The sequence below is a fragment of the Poecilia reticulata genome, linkage group LG8 (assembly GCF_000633615.1).
Source record: "Poecilia reticulata strain Guanapo linkage group LG8, Guppy_female_1.0+MT, whole genome shotgun sequence".
NCBI classification, from domain to species: Eukaryota; Metazoa; Chordata; class Actinopteri; order Cyprinodontiformes; family Poeciliidae; genus Poecilia; species Poecilia reticulata.
In genome coordinates, this window is record NC_024338.1 from 19,356,523 (window position 1) to 19,372,450 (window position 15,928).

General features: G+C 38.7%; 1 protein-coding gene across 1 annotated transcript in view; it reads right to left on the bottom strand.

The window, feature by feature from the left end:
* The window catches only part of LOC103469033 (sodium channel protein type 4 subunit alpha B-like), a 29,579-nt gene extending 14,784 nt beyond the window's left edge, over positions 1–14,795 (bottom strand). The window contains exon 1 of the mRNA XM_008416503.2: positions 14,631–14,795. The gene's annotated coding sequence lies outside the window, so the exon portion shown is untranslated. The remainder of the gene's footprint in view (positions 1–14,630) is intronic.
* Positions 14,796–15,928: the final 1,133 nt, after the last annotated feature.

Genomic DNA, 15,928 nt, shown 5'->3' on the forward strand with positions numbered 1-15,928 from the left:
TCATTGTAGATCTGTTGACTGGTTCCAGTTTTGGAGTGGGAATTCCAGTTCTCGTTCAGTCAGACCAGTTTTCCAGTGACAGTTGAGTGTTGGTGTTATTGGTTCAGTTTTGCTTTGATCGGTTAAGTTCTGATGTGGTCGGTTTCGTTCTTGTGTAGTCGGTCCAGGCCTTGGAGCCAGGCATGACTTGTATTGGTCAGGGTTGGTTGTGTTCTGGTGTGGTCGGTTTTGTTCTTGTGTAGTCGGTCCAGGCCTGGTGTGGTCGGACTAGCTGCAATATGGATGAACAACATCTGAGGTGGTCAGTCCAGTTCTGGTGTGGTAAGTCCAGTCCAGTTTTGGTGTAGTCAGGCATGTCTTGTATTGGTCAGACCAGTTAGAGTGAAGCCAGTCAAACTCAGGGTTGATAGTGTTCTGTTGTGGTCATACCGGTTCTGGTCAGTTCTCAGGATGTTGCTGCATTTGAAAGATGATAAGCTAGCAATAAATCAACCACATAGAAAACTCTAGGTGTTTCTCTCTCATCTTATCTCCAGCTGAACAACCACTCCACACTTAATATTTAGTCTCCACTTTCATTGGCCCATTAAGCTCCGGAAGCTTCTGCTGTGGATCAAAAGTTTAATTTATGCATCCTCTACACGTTGACTCATTTACTGGCCTTCACTTTGGAGAGGTTTGGTTTAGACAGATAAATTATTATTTTTTAAATATCTCAGAAAAATAATCTGCATAAGAAAAGTGACAGGTAAAGTTCTGAACATGTTTAACTTGCTGTGCTCAGAACCGATCAGGAAGATCTTCCTGACAGGAGAACAGAGTACTGCTATTCCACATGAAGTTTTTTACCGTCCTTCATCGGCTCATGTGTTTCTTTAGATATTTGTTAATATCAGACTTGCAGGTGGGCCGTTCTCGGCTGGTTTGTTCTCATTTGAACTGCTCCTCTCTCTTTGTTGCTCCTCCAGAGTTCATGAAACAATGTTTCTCTCTTCCTGGTCACCATGGTTGTGTGCACCTGACTGACCGTCTCTATCGCTGCCCCTTTAAATCTAAAGTTTCTTCTTTTTGCTTTAATCTGATTCGTTTGACCTCTCCCAGACTTTTCCTTTCTTGATAACACTTGATAATCAATGTTATTTAATTTGTGAATACAAGAGCTCTTTTTGCCTCTGCTAGCAGTAACAATGAGGATTGGTTTTGATTTTGAAGCCAGATGTGGAGTTTGAAGGAAATGACAGCGGGGTCAAACGTTCAAGAAGACAGAGTTTCAGTTGTTCTGATCTGCAACAGATGATGTTCACCAACAATGAGCCTTCCTGTTGTGTATTGTCCCATTAACAGCCTCTGATCAGAAACTACTGACCATAATCTACACAGACTTTTACTGCCAAGCAGAATTATTATCAAAGAAAACTTATTTGCAGTGTATGTCAATATGGTGAAGACCAGATTCAACTAGTGCATGACACTGAATAAACCCCTCTACCTTAATGTGGTGAAGGAGTTTGAGGACTGCAATGATCCAAACCCACTACTGAGGTGATATTTCATGTCTCTAGACCCAAATGGTGATGAGGGAATTGGCACATCCAGGTCCCGAAACTCCTCTGACCCTCAAATCCCTTTGCTCCCTTTGCTCCTGGGCCCCCATGGACATGGCTTCCAGAAGCTTTTTATAAATGGGCCCTTCTGAACCCCTGGAGCCAAGATCTCATCAACAAGCAACCTCCTTCCCCCATGCCTGCCTTCAGGAGGGTGTCCCAGTCGTCTGGGATAAAGTTGAGCAATCACAAAGTCTTCAAATCTTTCTTTATCTGACCTCTCCACTGAGGATGGATCCTTGAACAACCTACCAGGAGTAAGGAGATTGAATTTGCTTGAAAGGATGAGCTATACCAGCTTGGTACACTTGGGTTCCTTTCCATATGCATCGTCAGCTCTGGAACCAAACTTGTCAAGATGGGTTCTCTTCTCCAAAGCTAGGTTCAGCAGTACCAGGCATTTTACTACCAGGAGTAGGAGTGGGAGGACTAGTACCAAGCCACGTTGGACCAAAAGTTGATGATGGATTTTTAACTGCATCATCAGATTTGTTACGTTTCGTCTCAGATACTTGTATGAAGGCTGTTCGGTGATCACCGGCTGGTGGCCTCTGTTCATTAGAGAACATGGAATCTGAATGAGCCGTGTTCAAGACCTCCATTACAGATGTGACTTCCAGAAGATGTGAACTGAACCTCATTGGTTCCTGAAGGTGGAGGCAGTTAAGATGAGCAGATCCGAGTCTGTGGAGTGTGTGATGATGGGCGTCTGATCAGAAAATGTTGTGTTGTGATGAGCAGAACTGTAATCATGGAGGCAGATTCAGTCGGTATAAATCTCACACACTCGGCCCCCTGTCTCTGGTTTCCTCCTCATTTCCAGGTTTTACTCCGCCCTCTCGTCTCCATGGCACCAGCAGCTGTTGGGAGTCATCAGTTTTACTTTCTGGTGTAAAATTACAAGGAGGACGATGACCCGGCTCATTCCAATACCCACACACACACACACACACACACACACACACACACACGTAGGAACACATCATTCCTTCATGTGTTCCTACATGGCTGTCTTTCAGCTCCTCCTCACCTCCCTCTGATCAGCCGCTAACCTCCTCCTCCTCTGACCTCTTCACCGTTCCTCCCTCCTTCCCCTCTGTCCTCAGATTAATCTGTTGATGCTTTCTCTGAAGCCTCAAACTAAACTGAGCTTAATGTCTGAGTTACACAGATGTGTGAAATATTCCTTCACATATTTTCTGATGAAGATCGTTCAACCCTCGTCAGTCCAAGCCAAGTCAGTCCAAGGACTTTGGAGAGCTAAATTCCCAATCAGCAGCTCTTTAGTCCATTTGAAATAAACTCTGCTCTCTTCCTCCCTTATTACAGTTTGTTTGAGGAGATATGAGGACAGAAATCGCACTGGGATGATTCATTGTGCTATAAAATGGCTACATGTATCTTTGAAAATGCATAACTTCAAAATTAGTTTTTGCAGTTTTAAACAACTTTACCAGAAATAAAACCCAGAAACACACAATGTGATTAAATTCTGCATTTTTTTCTACTTATTCATGAACTCAGCCTCGGGTTTCTGTATTTGCTAATGGTTTTTAGAGACAGGTTTTTAAAACTACGTCTAAAAACAGTTTTAGATGCACAAAATGTTGCAACACATCCTCATCTCCAGAGTTGAACCGATTCATCCAGAAGAGCAGAAAAGCCTGGATTTGACCCGACTCGGGAAGCCGTCTGCAGGAGCCACGTTGTACCACTAATAAACCACGGGGTCACGACCTTTACACGCAGAAAACCAAACAACATCTTCAGGAGAATGTGGATAAACACCAGAAGACAAAACAACTCAGCTGAACCTGGAGAGGTTTGAGATCCTTTGGTGGTGTCTTACTACAGATGTGGTTACCACGGCAACTAATTAGAGGCCCTCATTATCCTTTTGCTGCATTTCTGCAATGACATCCGACATGAAGCTCATCGCAACTCTCGGTTCCAACGCAGTTCTTTTGGTGGAGATCATTTCATCATGTTCACCAGCTGTGTTCCCAGCAAGGTGTTGATAAATTCACACACTCACAAACATTAACATCACTTCCCAAAACAGCCAGAGCGCTCGCAAGGAATACGAGACGGGTATGGACGTATTTAAGGTGCATCTGCGAACGCGTTTATGAAGAAACCCGAGAGTCCTACTCCTCCAGCTGCTGTGATCCTCTCCACTGATTTAACAGGCCTTACAGTGTGCATGTGTGTGTGGGTGTGTGTGTGTGCGTGTGTGTGTGTGTGTGTGTGTGTGCGTGTGCATGTGATTGGAGTGCATCCATCACCAACAAGTCACAGAGTCTCTTGTCATGCTGATAACCGGCGCCACACACAAACTGCCAGTCTGCTTTAGTCCTCATCATGCTCGTCTCCGTTTCGCCACTAGATGGGGACGTCACATCTACAAACAATTTCTATTTATGGTTTCAAGTTCAACTATTTCAACTTCCTGAATATCATCTGACCCCAGCCCCCAAAACATTTAGTCATTATGGACTTTCAGAAATATCTGTTGGCATCTGTTGTTCAGCTAAAGCAGAATCAGTTCATAGTGATAGTTGGGTAGTAACAGAGTATTTTAACTGCGCTGTATTTTATACTTTTACTTGAGTAAATTTACTTTAAAGTATCGCTACTCTTAATTCAGTAACATTTCTGGATCATCTACCCTCTGTGAGGAACTTTACTGAATATCTGTAGTTTTTGCTAAAATTTGATGAAAGAAATAGATTTGGAAAAAAAAATTATTTTGCCTGATTTGTTATTTTGAAATTGTGTTATTTATATGAATTACTTTCATTTTGATCTTTAGAATCTCCACATAACTTGATATTATGGTCTGTCAAATAATGTAATTTTTAAATATTAAATTATCGATGTTTTGAGTTACTCCAGATGCCTTTTTACTCTTACCCAAGTAATTTCTTGAACGGCTATTTTTTATTTTTACTTGAGCAATTTTATTATGAAGTATTTCTGCTCTTACTTGAGAAAAATTTCTGGATTTTCTACCCACTGAATGAAGAACAAACACGTTTTAACCAGACAGACACACACCTGCGCTCTGCCTATAAATGAGGACTTTTGCAGCATCAAGGACTCAGTTTAGATGTTTTGTCTGAAGAAACGATGTTCTAACAACTTTTTTTCTTAAGTAAAACAGTTTTTAAATCATGCAGTTGTGTTGAATTATCTTTGAAAAAGCAATCAAAAACAAGAAGTCACCTCTGCAGCTTTCATCCACTTAGAAGAAACAATCTGAACGGGTTTCTGCTCATTCCTGCTGACATGAGACACTCGTCGCTCTCAGGGAACATACTGACAACGCCGTCATGCTCCCTGAGCCGCTATCAGGCTGCTGGTCCAGCTCGCTGGGATGTTGTTTCACACCGATAGAGAAAAGTCTTCCTGTTTCTAATGGAGCCACACACTCATGCATGCGAGTGTGTGTAACTGTACACGGCTGAACGCTGCTGGATGAGGTCAGAAACGTCCGGTATTTCCGCCCTTGCAGTTGGATTTTCACGCTAAAGTCAGCTGCTGAGTTTGAGCAGGAAGCCAATGATGGACCATTGAAGTCCTCCTGCAGGCAGGGGGCGCTGTTTAACTGCACACATTTTCAAACTTATTGATTGAAAAAACTTTTTTTTTTTAGGTTTTGGTCTTTTTTTTAGCATTACAATCAATAATAATAATAATAATAATAAATGCAACAGATCTTTGCACACTGCACTAATAAAGCTGATTCAAAGCAACAGTCTGTACTATTTTCAAAATCCAGCAGCTTCAGTTGAAACATCTGGATAAACAACAGAACAAAGATTTGTAAAAATCCAAGTTTTCTGAACTGACCGAGCTTCAGAGGAGAAGTGGAGACAAAACAAACTGCAGTCTAATTCAAGATGAGTTTTCCAAACTGCAAAAAAGCCAAATATCTTTAACAATTCACTGGATCTTTACTTCCTAACAACATGCAGGAGGAACAGTTCAGTCCACTGCAGGACTGAAACACTCAGTCCGGCTCCTACAGCAGCAGCAGCCATGAAAGCTGAAGAAAAATCGGGTTTCTTGGTGCTCTAAAAAAACCAAAACACCTAAAAACCAAACGATCCCTGCTCTATATATACCGGAAAAACAAAAACTAGAAGCTTTTTGGATCTTTTTCATTCCAGTTTCTCTGTAGAGGAAACAGAAAGAATCGAATTGTTGATATTTTCTGAACACTGCAAAAACACAAAATCTTACCAAGTAATTTTGATCCAGTTTCTAGTGCAAATTTCTCAGTACACTTGAAATAAGACAAAACTAGCTTACAAGTAACTTTTCAGCAACATATAGCTTTTCTAAGTTAATAATTCCTTAATATTGATGATTCTTTTCATCAATATTGAGGACTTGCAGATTATTTAACTTATAACGAGACATTTTTCCTTATAATCTGCTGGTGGAACTTGTACTTTTTAATCAAAATTAAGGAATTATTGACTATAAAGTCCTGAGGCTTGTAAGTTAGTTTTGTACTAAGACATTTGCACTAGAAATTTGACCAAAAATACTTGGTAATGTTTTCTGTTTTTGCAGTGAATGCAGCTGTGCACAAGAGCAAACAATCCTAACAATATCTTTTGGTTAATACAGTTAGCGTAATCTCAGTGTAATTATCTTAAACATTTTGATAGTTGTTGTGTTTTTGATTTTTTTTTTTTCTTAAAGATGGAATCAGGATCATCTCATCTCTTCACACATCGCTGAAGCTGCAACATTTTAACTTTTGTTTTTCTGTTTATTTGCTTTTTATTGCAGGATGTTTGGAATGAGATCACAACTCATCATACAAGCGTTCTGCAGGTAACTATACTCCTGATCACACAGGTAGGAAAGAGGAGAGAGACTCAGATTGCACAGAGATAAATTACAATCTCTTGAAAAAGTCTTTAGTTTCAATCTATCTAATATAGCAGTAAAGTTTTATGAAGGAAATGAGTTAAAAACTTTTAGACTTATTTTCTCTGCTTTTCATCTGTTTTCTATTTTAACAGAATGCCAATAATTGTTCAGCTGATCTTGCTGGATCCCTCTTCCTCTCTAAAATACTTTAAACATGTACTGGACTTCAGACGTATCGGCTCTGGAGTACCACAAGGTTCTGTTCTTTCACCCTTTTCACTCTCTGTGACAGTGAACGCCTCACCAGAGAATCGACTGGGAAAACTTTAACGATTCCCTGCAGCTGATATCTTAATGACATGTCTGCTTAGAGACAATTTATCTACTCAGTTTAACGACTTTGTTTATGCCTTCACAGCAGCAGGAAGAACTCATTCATTGCACCATCGGAATATTTCACAAGATGTCGAGCCCATTTATCCATGTAATAGTCATTAATATAAAAAAGGATCCCAAAGTCTCCATCTGGCTTTTGAAGACAACATTAGACCCTGCAGGCGGGCGTAACACCAGCAGCAGCTTCCCGCACGGCTCCAATGCTGCTGATGCTCAGGCCTCGCTTCGGATGCCGGCAACTGGAGAACCTGGAACCAAACTCTCACCACCTCACCGGGACGGCTGCGTGGACGACGGAGCTGAGGTGTGAGGAAGAGGAGAGCGAGTCAGAGATCTACATGACGAGGCGAGTCTGAAACGGGTCGATGTCTGGATGTCTGGGACAGGAAGTGCTGCAGAGTCAAAGGTAAACGCTCCTCGATCTGCTCAGCTGGAACAAAACATTGGCGTGTTTTCTGTTCCGTAGGATTAGGCTGTCAATGTTTTTACACCATTTTTTAAATACCACAGCAGATTTTCCCAACAATTTAACAAATCCTCTAAATCAGAGTAAAGGTAGAACCAAAGGTGAATATTTTGGGTAAATATCAACAAGTATTTTTGTCTCGTTTCTAGTGCAAATATCTTATTACAATCAGGATTCCTTTAATGTTATTGTGCAAGAAAGCACAAAAATAAATTTTAAATAGAAACTCAAATAAATATGAGTCAACAAATATAGCAAATACAGAAGAATGTTACAAAAATAAAAAATGATTAGGGTTTGGATGAATTTGTCCTGGTGAAATTCAACAAAAACTCTGGGTTAGAAACTGTTTTAGTCTGTTTTTCCTGCCTCTATTACATGTTGATAAAACATAAAACTAAGATGCAAGTAACTTTTCAGCAAGAGATATGAGCTCATATTAAATAAATAATTCCTTAATATTGATTAAAAAGCTCCAGTTCCTCTGGAGGATTATTTCACTTATAACAGAAAAAATGTCTTGTTAAAAGTGAAATAATTTGCAAGAGGAACGCACATTTTTTTTGACAATATTAAAGAATTATTGTCTTAAAACTATCTCCTATTTGTTGCTGGGAAGTTACTTGTACGTTAGTTTTGTCTTATTTCAGATCTAATAAGATGTTTGCACTAGGCATGTTGCAATAAATCAATTAATTGCATGATAAATTAAGATGGACTCAATAATTTGCATGTGCATGATTGTTTTTCTCATTTCTACCAAAAGCTGGATGACTGCAGTTTTCAGCCTGGTGTTGTGGTTTCAACTGGCCCCTTTTTTGAAGGATTACAGAGACTCTATCATTCTTTTTTTTGTTTATATGTGATATTTAAAGTGTCTTCCAGTTCCATTTTTGTAGAATGTAAAGTTTATTGATCTTTGAGAATGTGTTCCTGTATTATATTACTTACAAACGGTCTCAAAACAGCAATCGCAATAAATTCTGGGACAATTTATCGTCTAGCAAAATGTATTATCCTGACAGGTGCATCCGTACACTTGGTAAGATTTAGTATTTTTTCATACACTTCTTGACGATTAAATGCATTTTCACGCCAAACCAACTTCAATCCCTTTGAAAACCTGAATCTGTTAATCAGAGTCAATGACCCCAGCAGCAGTTTCACCTTCAGGTTGATGAGGTCAGGATAAAACCTCAGACAACTCCTTCCCTCCCTTCAGTTCTCGCCTAATGGCTGCTGGCGTCTGCTGACATCCACTAAATAACAGGCTAAGTATTTGTGCCGAACTGATCCAGCACCACATGCATCAAACAGCTGCATGGACTGCGAACAGACGCATGCAGCAGCCGGGTTGTGTTCTCCGGAGCGGCGGCCCTGAATGCTGGTGTTGGATTTTGCTGCGTTCGCCTCTGATTGAGTCGTCGCGAGAGACAAACTCTGCGACAGTCCACGCCCGTTTCTCCAGTTTCCCTCGGAAATCTCTGCGGACAGAAACGAGCCGCGGTGTGGAGCTGCTGCCAAACACCGACACACACACACACACACACATGTTCACACACACACGCCAAAAGGATCGCATTGCAGTTCAGATGCCAAGAAACGTCTAACTCCTAAAGCATATGTGCTGCCGTCACACGTGTGTCAGAGACTCCAGTTCGGTTTTGCTTCTGAAGCAAAATGCTTGAAAAATTCATAAATCTCTTAAGTTTTATGGCTTGAGCCAGAAACACACCTTCAGAGACGCCTCTCAAACTCTGATCGGGCCAGGAAGAAGATACAATCAGAAAACATTTGTCGTTTTATCTGAACGCAGAAATCACTCTGAGGACGTTAGAAATGTGACGTCCAGTTAAAATGAAAGTTTACAAACGTTACAGGATCATCAGGAAGGAAAGCAGAGGGATATTTGTCTCTAAAATGAGGCTAAATGTCAATATTAGTAAGACAGAAATTAAGTAACAATGACTGAGTCAGCAGCAATTTTCAGGAAATGAATATACAGATTTAACAGATTTAATTTTATAGAAGATCTGAAATATTATATTTGACAGAAAATGTAACTAAATAAGTTGAAATGTAGAGAAGCAGTTACAGAAACTGACACAATCTTAGTTTAATCAAAGTCTGTTTTGATCATTTATTTACTGTTTATTCGCTTATTTCTTGCCATCTTAGTTTATTTCTTGTGTTAATTCAGTCACTCTCATTGATTCGTTTCTGGATTTAGTTTAGATTATTTACTGTTTCAAGATGTTTGTGTCTTAAAATCAGAGATTGGATGAGGAGCCAAAAATTATACTCAAGTAAAAGTAGCACGACTTCAACATAAATTTACTCAGGTAAAAGTAAAAAGTAGCCGTCCAAGAAATTACTTAAGCAAAAAAGTGTTTCAGTTCAGTGGAAATGTTGGTATTTTAAGGGCTAAAATGAAAATAATTCATATAAATAATGTCATTACAAAACGACAAGATCTGGCAAAGTATTTTTTTTTCAAATCAGTTTCTTTCAATATGATATTTATAAAAATGTATAAACTGCAGCTGTACGACTTTATAGGGTCATAGACAGAAACAAAGGTTATATCTGCCAGAAAACTCAAAATGTTGTGAGAAAAAAGTTCAGAAAAACCGAGATTAGAAATTTTCTAGTATTTTTTTACGTTTGAAACGTAAATCTTAAGAAAGTGGGAAAAAAAATTCTAGAAATTAATAGTTTTTGTTGGAAATTTTACTTCAATAAATTGTGAGGAAGCAATACTTCATAATAAAATTACTTAAAAGTTAAAAGTGCAGCGTAGCAAAAATACTCCTAAAAGTAAATTTTTCCCCTCAAAAAATACTCAAGTAAATGTAACTAGTTACTACACAACTCTGCATAAAAGCCTTTTTTATTTCAGGTAAACATGACGGTTCTGCTTCTGACTGTAGGTTTCTTATTCTGCTGCGATTCCTGCTGTGGAGGAGGAGTGTTACTCCTCTCAGTAGTGACGCCTAGTGGTCGGGGAGAGAACTGCTGCTGGAGTATCAAAATAAGTATGAAGAGATTTTTTGTCTTAATAATGTGGAGGAAATTTTGATCTTGAAGAAACTCTTCACTGTTGCTGTGATGTTTCAATAAATTTCTGCAAAATCACCAAATTTATTTCCACATTTCCCTTAATTTTTCACTCATATCTTGTTTCGTATTTTCAGTCCTATGAATTCTTGTTTTGTCATCTTGGAAAATTTCTGCGTTCAAAGTTGGGTAGTAACTAGTTACACTTACTTGTGTAACTATCTGGAAAACAATGTACTTTTAGGAGTATTTTTACTAATTTCATTATGAAATTAGTAAAAATGTAATTAGTAAAAATTTATGAAATTTTACTGAAGTGAAATTTCTGGATTTTCTTCCATGAATGAAAAACAAACATGTTTTAACTTAAAACATGTTTGTTTTAGGTTAAAACCTAAACTCCACAAACTCAGAGACACACCTGCAGTTTCTATTTCTGTTAAAGTTTCACATTTTCTTTATTGAAAGAAACTGATTTGGGAAAAATGATTTTATCATTTTTTGTTGTTTATATGAATAATTGACATTTTCGTCTTTAAAATACCAAAACTTGCACTGAACTTCATATTTTGGTCCGTTTGAAGATGTAATTTTTAAATATGAAATGATTGATAATTTGGTCAGTGACTCTGTACTTGAGTAACTTTTTACCAGTAATTTCTTGGACGGCTGGTTTTTACTCTTACTTGAGTAAAATATGTTGAAGTAGTGCTGCTGACCTCATAATGCAGATGAACTTTGACCTGAACAGCTGCAGTAAACACCAGGCCTGATGGCGGCATCACTTCATCTGCCTCCTGTCTCACCCTGAGGCGCCCATCACTCAGGAAGAAGGTAAATCTGGACTCATTCGCGCTGCAGTTTGTAAAATCTTTATGTTTTCTTGCAGACTGCAGCCATTTTCTCCAGCTGCCTCACTGGTTTGTGTTTCTCTTCTGTTTATTTCCATTCACATATTTTGCAGAGGATCGATGATGGAGATCCAAATGTTTTGGTGAAATGGAACAATTCATGTTGATTGTATTGCATCTCATTCATTTTGTACATTTTTCACTCTACTCATTATGAATGTTAATATTACCTGAGGTTCACTGCTTTGTTTTAAATCAGAATGTATTAAAATAATGCTTCAATAAATGTATTGTATAATCAATTTAAACAAACTTGATCATTTTCTTGTTTTTTGTTTTTCTCTTTTTGCCAAAAACTGGATGACTAAAGGCTTCAGTCTGTTGCGATGGTCTCAACTACACTGTAAAATCACAAAATCTTACCAAAAATTTTGGTTTACTTTTAGTGCAAATATTTTACAGCACTTAAAATAAGACAAAAGTAATGTACATGTAACTTTTCCATAAAAATTAGTAGCTTGTTTAAAGCCAATAATTTCTTAATATTGATTTTTAAAAATGCACTGGCAGATTATTTCACTTTTAACAAAACATTCTTCCCATGTTATAAATTAATTAATCTGCCAATTGAACTTGAATGTTTCATCAATATTAATGAGTTATTTACTTAAAACAAGCTGCTATTTCTTACTGAAAAGTTAATTTAAATATTCGATTTGTCTGATTTAAATTGCACTGGGATCTTTGCACTAGAAGCTGGACTAGAACGACTTGGTAATGTTGAATGTTTTGCAGTGCAGCTGGAGACTCGACCTGCTGACCGCTCTGTCCCGCAGGGCTCACCTGTGCAACCCGTGCTGCTCAGCTGCAGCAACCCGACCTGCGCGATAATTTGCCCAGATTGAAAGTTTCCCGAGGAAGAAAACGTGAGCTCACCTCCTAGCTTACATACCAAGCTAATGCAAAGCCTGCCGTGCTAATCTGACCGGCTAACTGCTGCTTCCTCTGGCAGATGGTTGACCTTTCAGCGTGACCCTGTTCAGTTAGCGGTTAGCCGGGCCACAGCCTCACTGAGCTAATTTAAACCCCAACAGTTGTTGGTGGCAGCAGTTGTTAATATCTGATCTCTGATCGGTAGGTTGAACACAGACCGACCCATAAATAACTTCTGCTAGTTTATGCTAACCCCGGACCAAACTGAACCTGAAGCTCATCATCATCATCATCATCATCCTCCTCATCAAGCGGCTCCTAAACTATTAAAAGTCTGAGTCATATTTAGTGATGGATAATGTGGCAGAGCGTAGCTCCCTGCTGCGGTCTTAGGTTTACTGTCACGGGATCGTCCTGCTGATGTTGCTTCACACGTCGGGCCCAGAACCATCCGAGTGGATGGTTCTGGGCCGACTGGAGCTCCGGCGCTGCTGCTGGGATCCGAGCTGCTGCTCTGACCAGCAAACAGAGGCAGAAAAACACAGTTTCTCTTCTCCCTTCAGCCTCCAGGTCCGGTTTCTTCACCGCTGGGAGAACCGCAGGGCTCAGTTCTAGGGCAGTAGTTTTATTTACTAACATAACTTTGTTATGTACTTTTAGGAGTATTTTCACTATGCTGTACTTTTTATTTTTACTTAAGTTATTTTATTATAAACATCTCTACTCTTAATTTGAGTAAAATTTCTGGATTTTCTGCCCACTGAATGAAAAACAAACACGTTTCAGCCAAAAATTCACCACACCTGCAGTTTTTATTAAAGTTCCAGAATTTGATATGAAAATTTTTGAAAAATAAATAAATAAATAAAAGAAAGAAATAATAGTAATCTTTTGCTCAATTTAATAATTTTTTGTTATGAATTATTGTCATTTTGGTACTAAAAATGACAAAATTTCCACTTAACTTTATATTTTGGTCTGTCTAATATGTAATTTTTAAATATTTAATGATTTAATCAGTTACTCAGCACTTGATGTTTTACCAAATACTTTTTACTTTTACTTGAGTAGTTTTATTTTGAAGTATTTCTACTCTTACCTGAGTAAAATGTTTAGATTTTCTAACCACTGAATAATTAAAAAAAACACGTTTTAAATAAAAATTCACCAGACACAGACACACACCTACAGTTTCTGTTAAAGTTTCATAATTTTTAAATGAAATAAACTGATTTATTTATAATATTTTGCCTAATTATATTCTTTTTTGCTACTTCTATAAATTATTGTTATTTTGGTCCTAAAAATACCAAAATTTCCACTTATCTTTATGTTTTGGTCCGTCTCATGATGTAATTTTCAAATATTAAATGATTAATAGTTTGATCAGTTTCTCAGTACGTGAGCAAACTTCGTACCAAAGACTTTTTCACTCTTCAGTAATTTCTTGTCTACTTTTTACTTTGACTTGAATAAAAATATATTAAAGTATTGCTACTTTTACCTGAGTAAAAGTAATCATCAGGTTTATTTATTTATTTTAGGTTTTTGTTTTATTATTTTGTATTTTCAAAGTTACTGTCAATTTTAAACATTTTTTAACTCAAAAACACGATAAACACCCCCTGCCTTCAGGCTTAGCAAGTTTCCTGGGGGAACCTTCTTCTTTATTTTTAACAAATTTATCTCTTCTTTTGATTTAGTCCTGCATAAAAAAACCCAACATCACTAACTTTGGTGTAAAAATGGATCCCAGCCTAAAAGTTGACTCACTTGTCAACGCTGCGGTCCAGTCCGCTTGCCTTCAGTCCTGTCTAGACGCCACAGAGAGACACTGATCCATGCTTTTATCACCTCACGCCTGGATTACTGTACCTCTCGTTTGACTGGATTTCATCAGGTGTCCCTCTCACTGCTACAGTACAAAATGTGTCTCTTTAACTGGCTTCCCCTTCAGTTTAAAGTAAAACAAAAAAATTTTTCATGTTGTGTAACAGTTAAATTTGCCCCATAACCAAATTAAGAGCAAAATACAACTTACTCCTTACATTTTCCTTCTTATTTTGAGAAGTTTTTAATTGAATTCATTAGGAGTGCGACTCAACCAGAACCAGTTTAAAAACAAAACCTCCAGGGAGGCGCTTCTATTTTCACTTTAAAAAAAATGTAAACATAACAATCAGTTCATGTGGAAAACAAGTGATTTGAATTAAGACCAGATGTAAATCGGAGAGAAGGTTTCCGGATGAAAGTGCCACTTGGAGCAGTGGAGAGGCTGTTTTTAGAAACCACAATCATCGAAAACCCATCCAACAGATCAAGGTTTGACCCCACTGTGTAATCTCAGCTCTGCATGCTCCACCACACACACACACACACACACACACGGTTTATATCACACCTCGCTTCCATCTGAAACACTTGACTCAAGCTTACCTTCTGCTTTTTCCAAACTAAATCCGGTAAACATCCGATTCCCGGCAGGACAGTTACCTATTGGTCTGTTTTCCAGCTCGTCTTCCTCTCTCTGGGTCCGTCTGCCGTCTTCAGCTTTGCTTCTCTGACTGAAACATGAGAGGTCAGGTAGTGTGTCTTCTCAGACGCGCACACACACACACACACACACACACACACACACACACACAGGAAGCCACATGCTCATCAGTTCCCTACTAATCATTTTTTTCCCTCTGGTCTGACGTGACCTGGGTTTAGTTGGTGTCATTTTTTTGAGAACTAAAACCCAAACCTCTACCAGAACCACTTGGCATCGAACCTCCTCTGCACAGACATCACCGCCTCAGACTGGGGCTTTGGAGGATCCGTCTATGCAGAAGCAAGAAGAAATGATGAATCCAACCTGGTGTCTTCTCTGCTCTGTCATTCGTCTCTTCTGCATCATACTCAGCTTCATTATTATTCTTGTCATGTTTGTGATTTGAAGTGCAGCAACAGTCAGAAAGAGAAGAAATGAGGGAGTGAGATTAAGTAACACAACAGCTGAACTTGAAGTAAAACTGAAAAGAAACTGAAAACCAATAAGAATGGTCTGACAAAAGAATAAAGTAAGAGCGTTTTCATGCCTGTTAGTCTGATAAATCACAACATTTGTTACATTTTCAGTTGCTGCAGTTCTCTTTCTCACTGCGTTGTGTCAAACCAACCAAACTCTAAAAAAACAGTTCCCCTCCTCGCCTGCGGTGGAGCTGCAGCAAGAACCACAGAAAGAAACACACAAAAACCTCTAAGGAAGACAACAAGCGCAACTTCACGAAATGTAAACAAAAATGGACTAACATCAGATTTTAGCGGTGGTAGGATTTCTCTTTAGTCTTTTTTAAAAGAATAAGCGATTTCTTCCGCTAGAGCTAGCTAGACTTGTGGTTTTCCTTTGTGGAATTTACCCAGAAGTGCTTTTGGAGCAGGAAGTGCTCCAAAAGAGGTCTTGTTTACATAATGCATTTGAACCGCACCAGAGTTCACTTCAGCCGGACAGAGTCCTGGGTTTTCAGGTGGACCACAGTTCATTCATACCCCCCCAAACAAACGGATCTGCTGTCTTCCTCAAGAAATGCAACAGGTATTGGCATCACACTTAACTCAGAATGTTTTTGAACATTGAGGAGTTAAAGGGTTTGACATGAAATCTCCACCCGTCTGTTTTCTTTCAGGAATCCTCCTGGACCTTCACCAATGGACGGAGACCTTCACCAATGGACGGAGACCTTCACCAA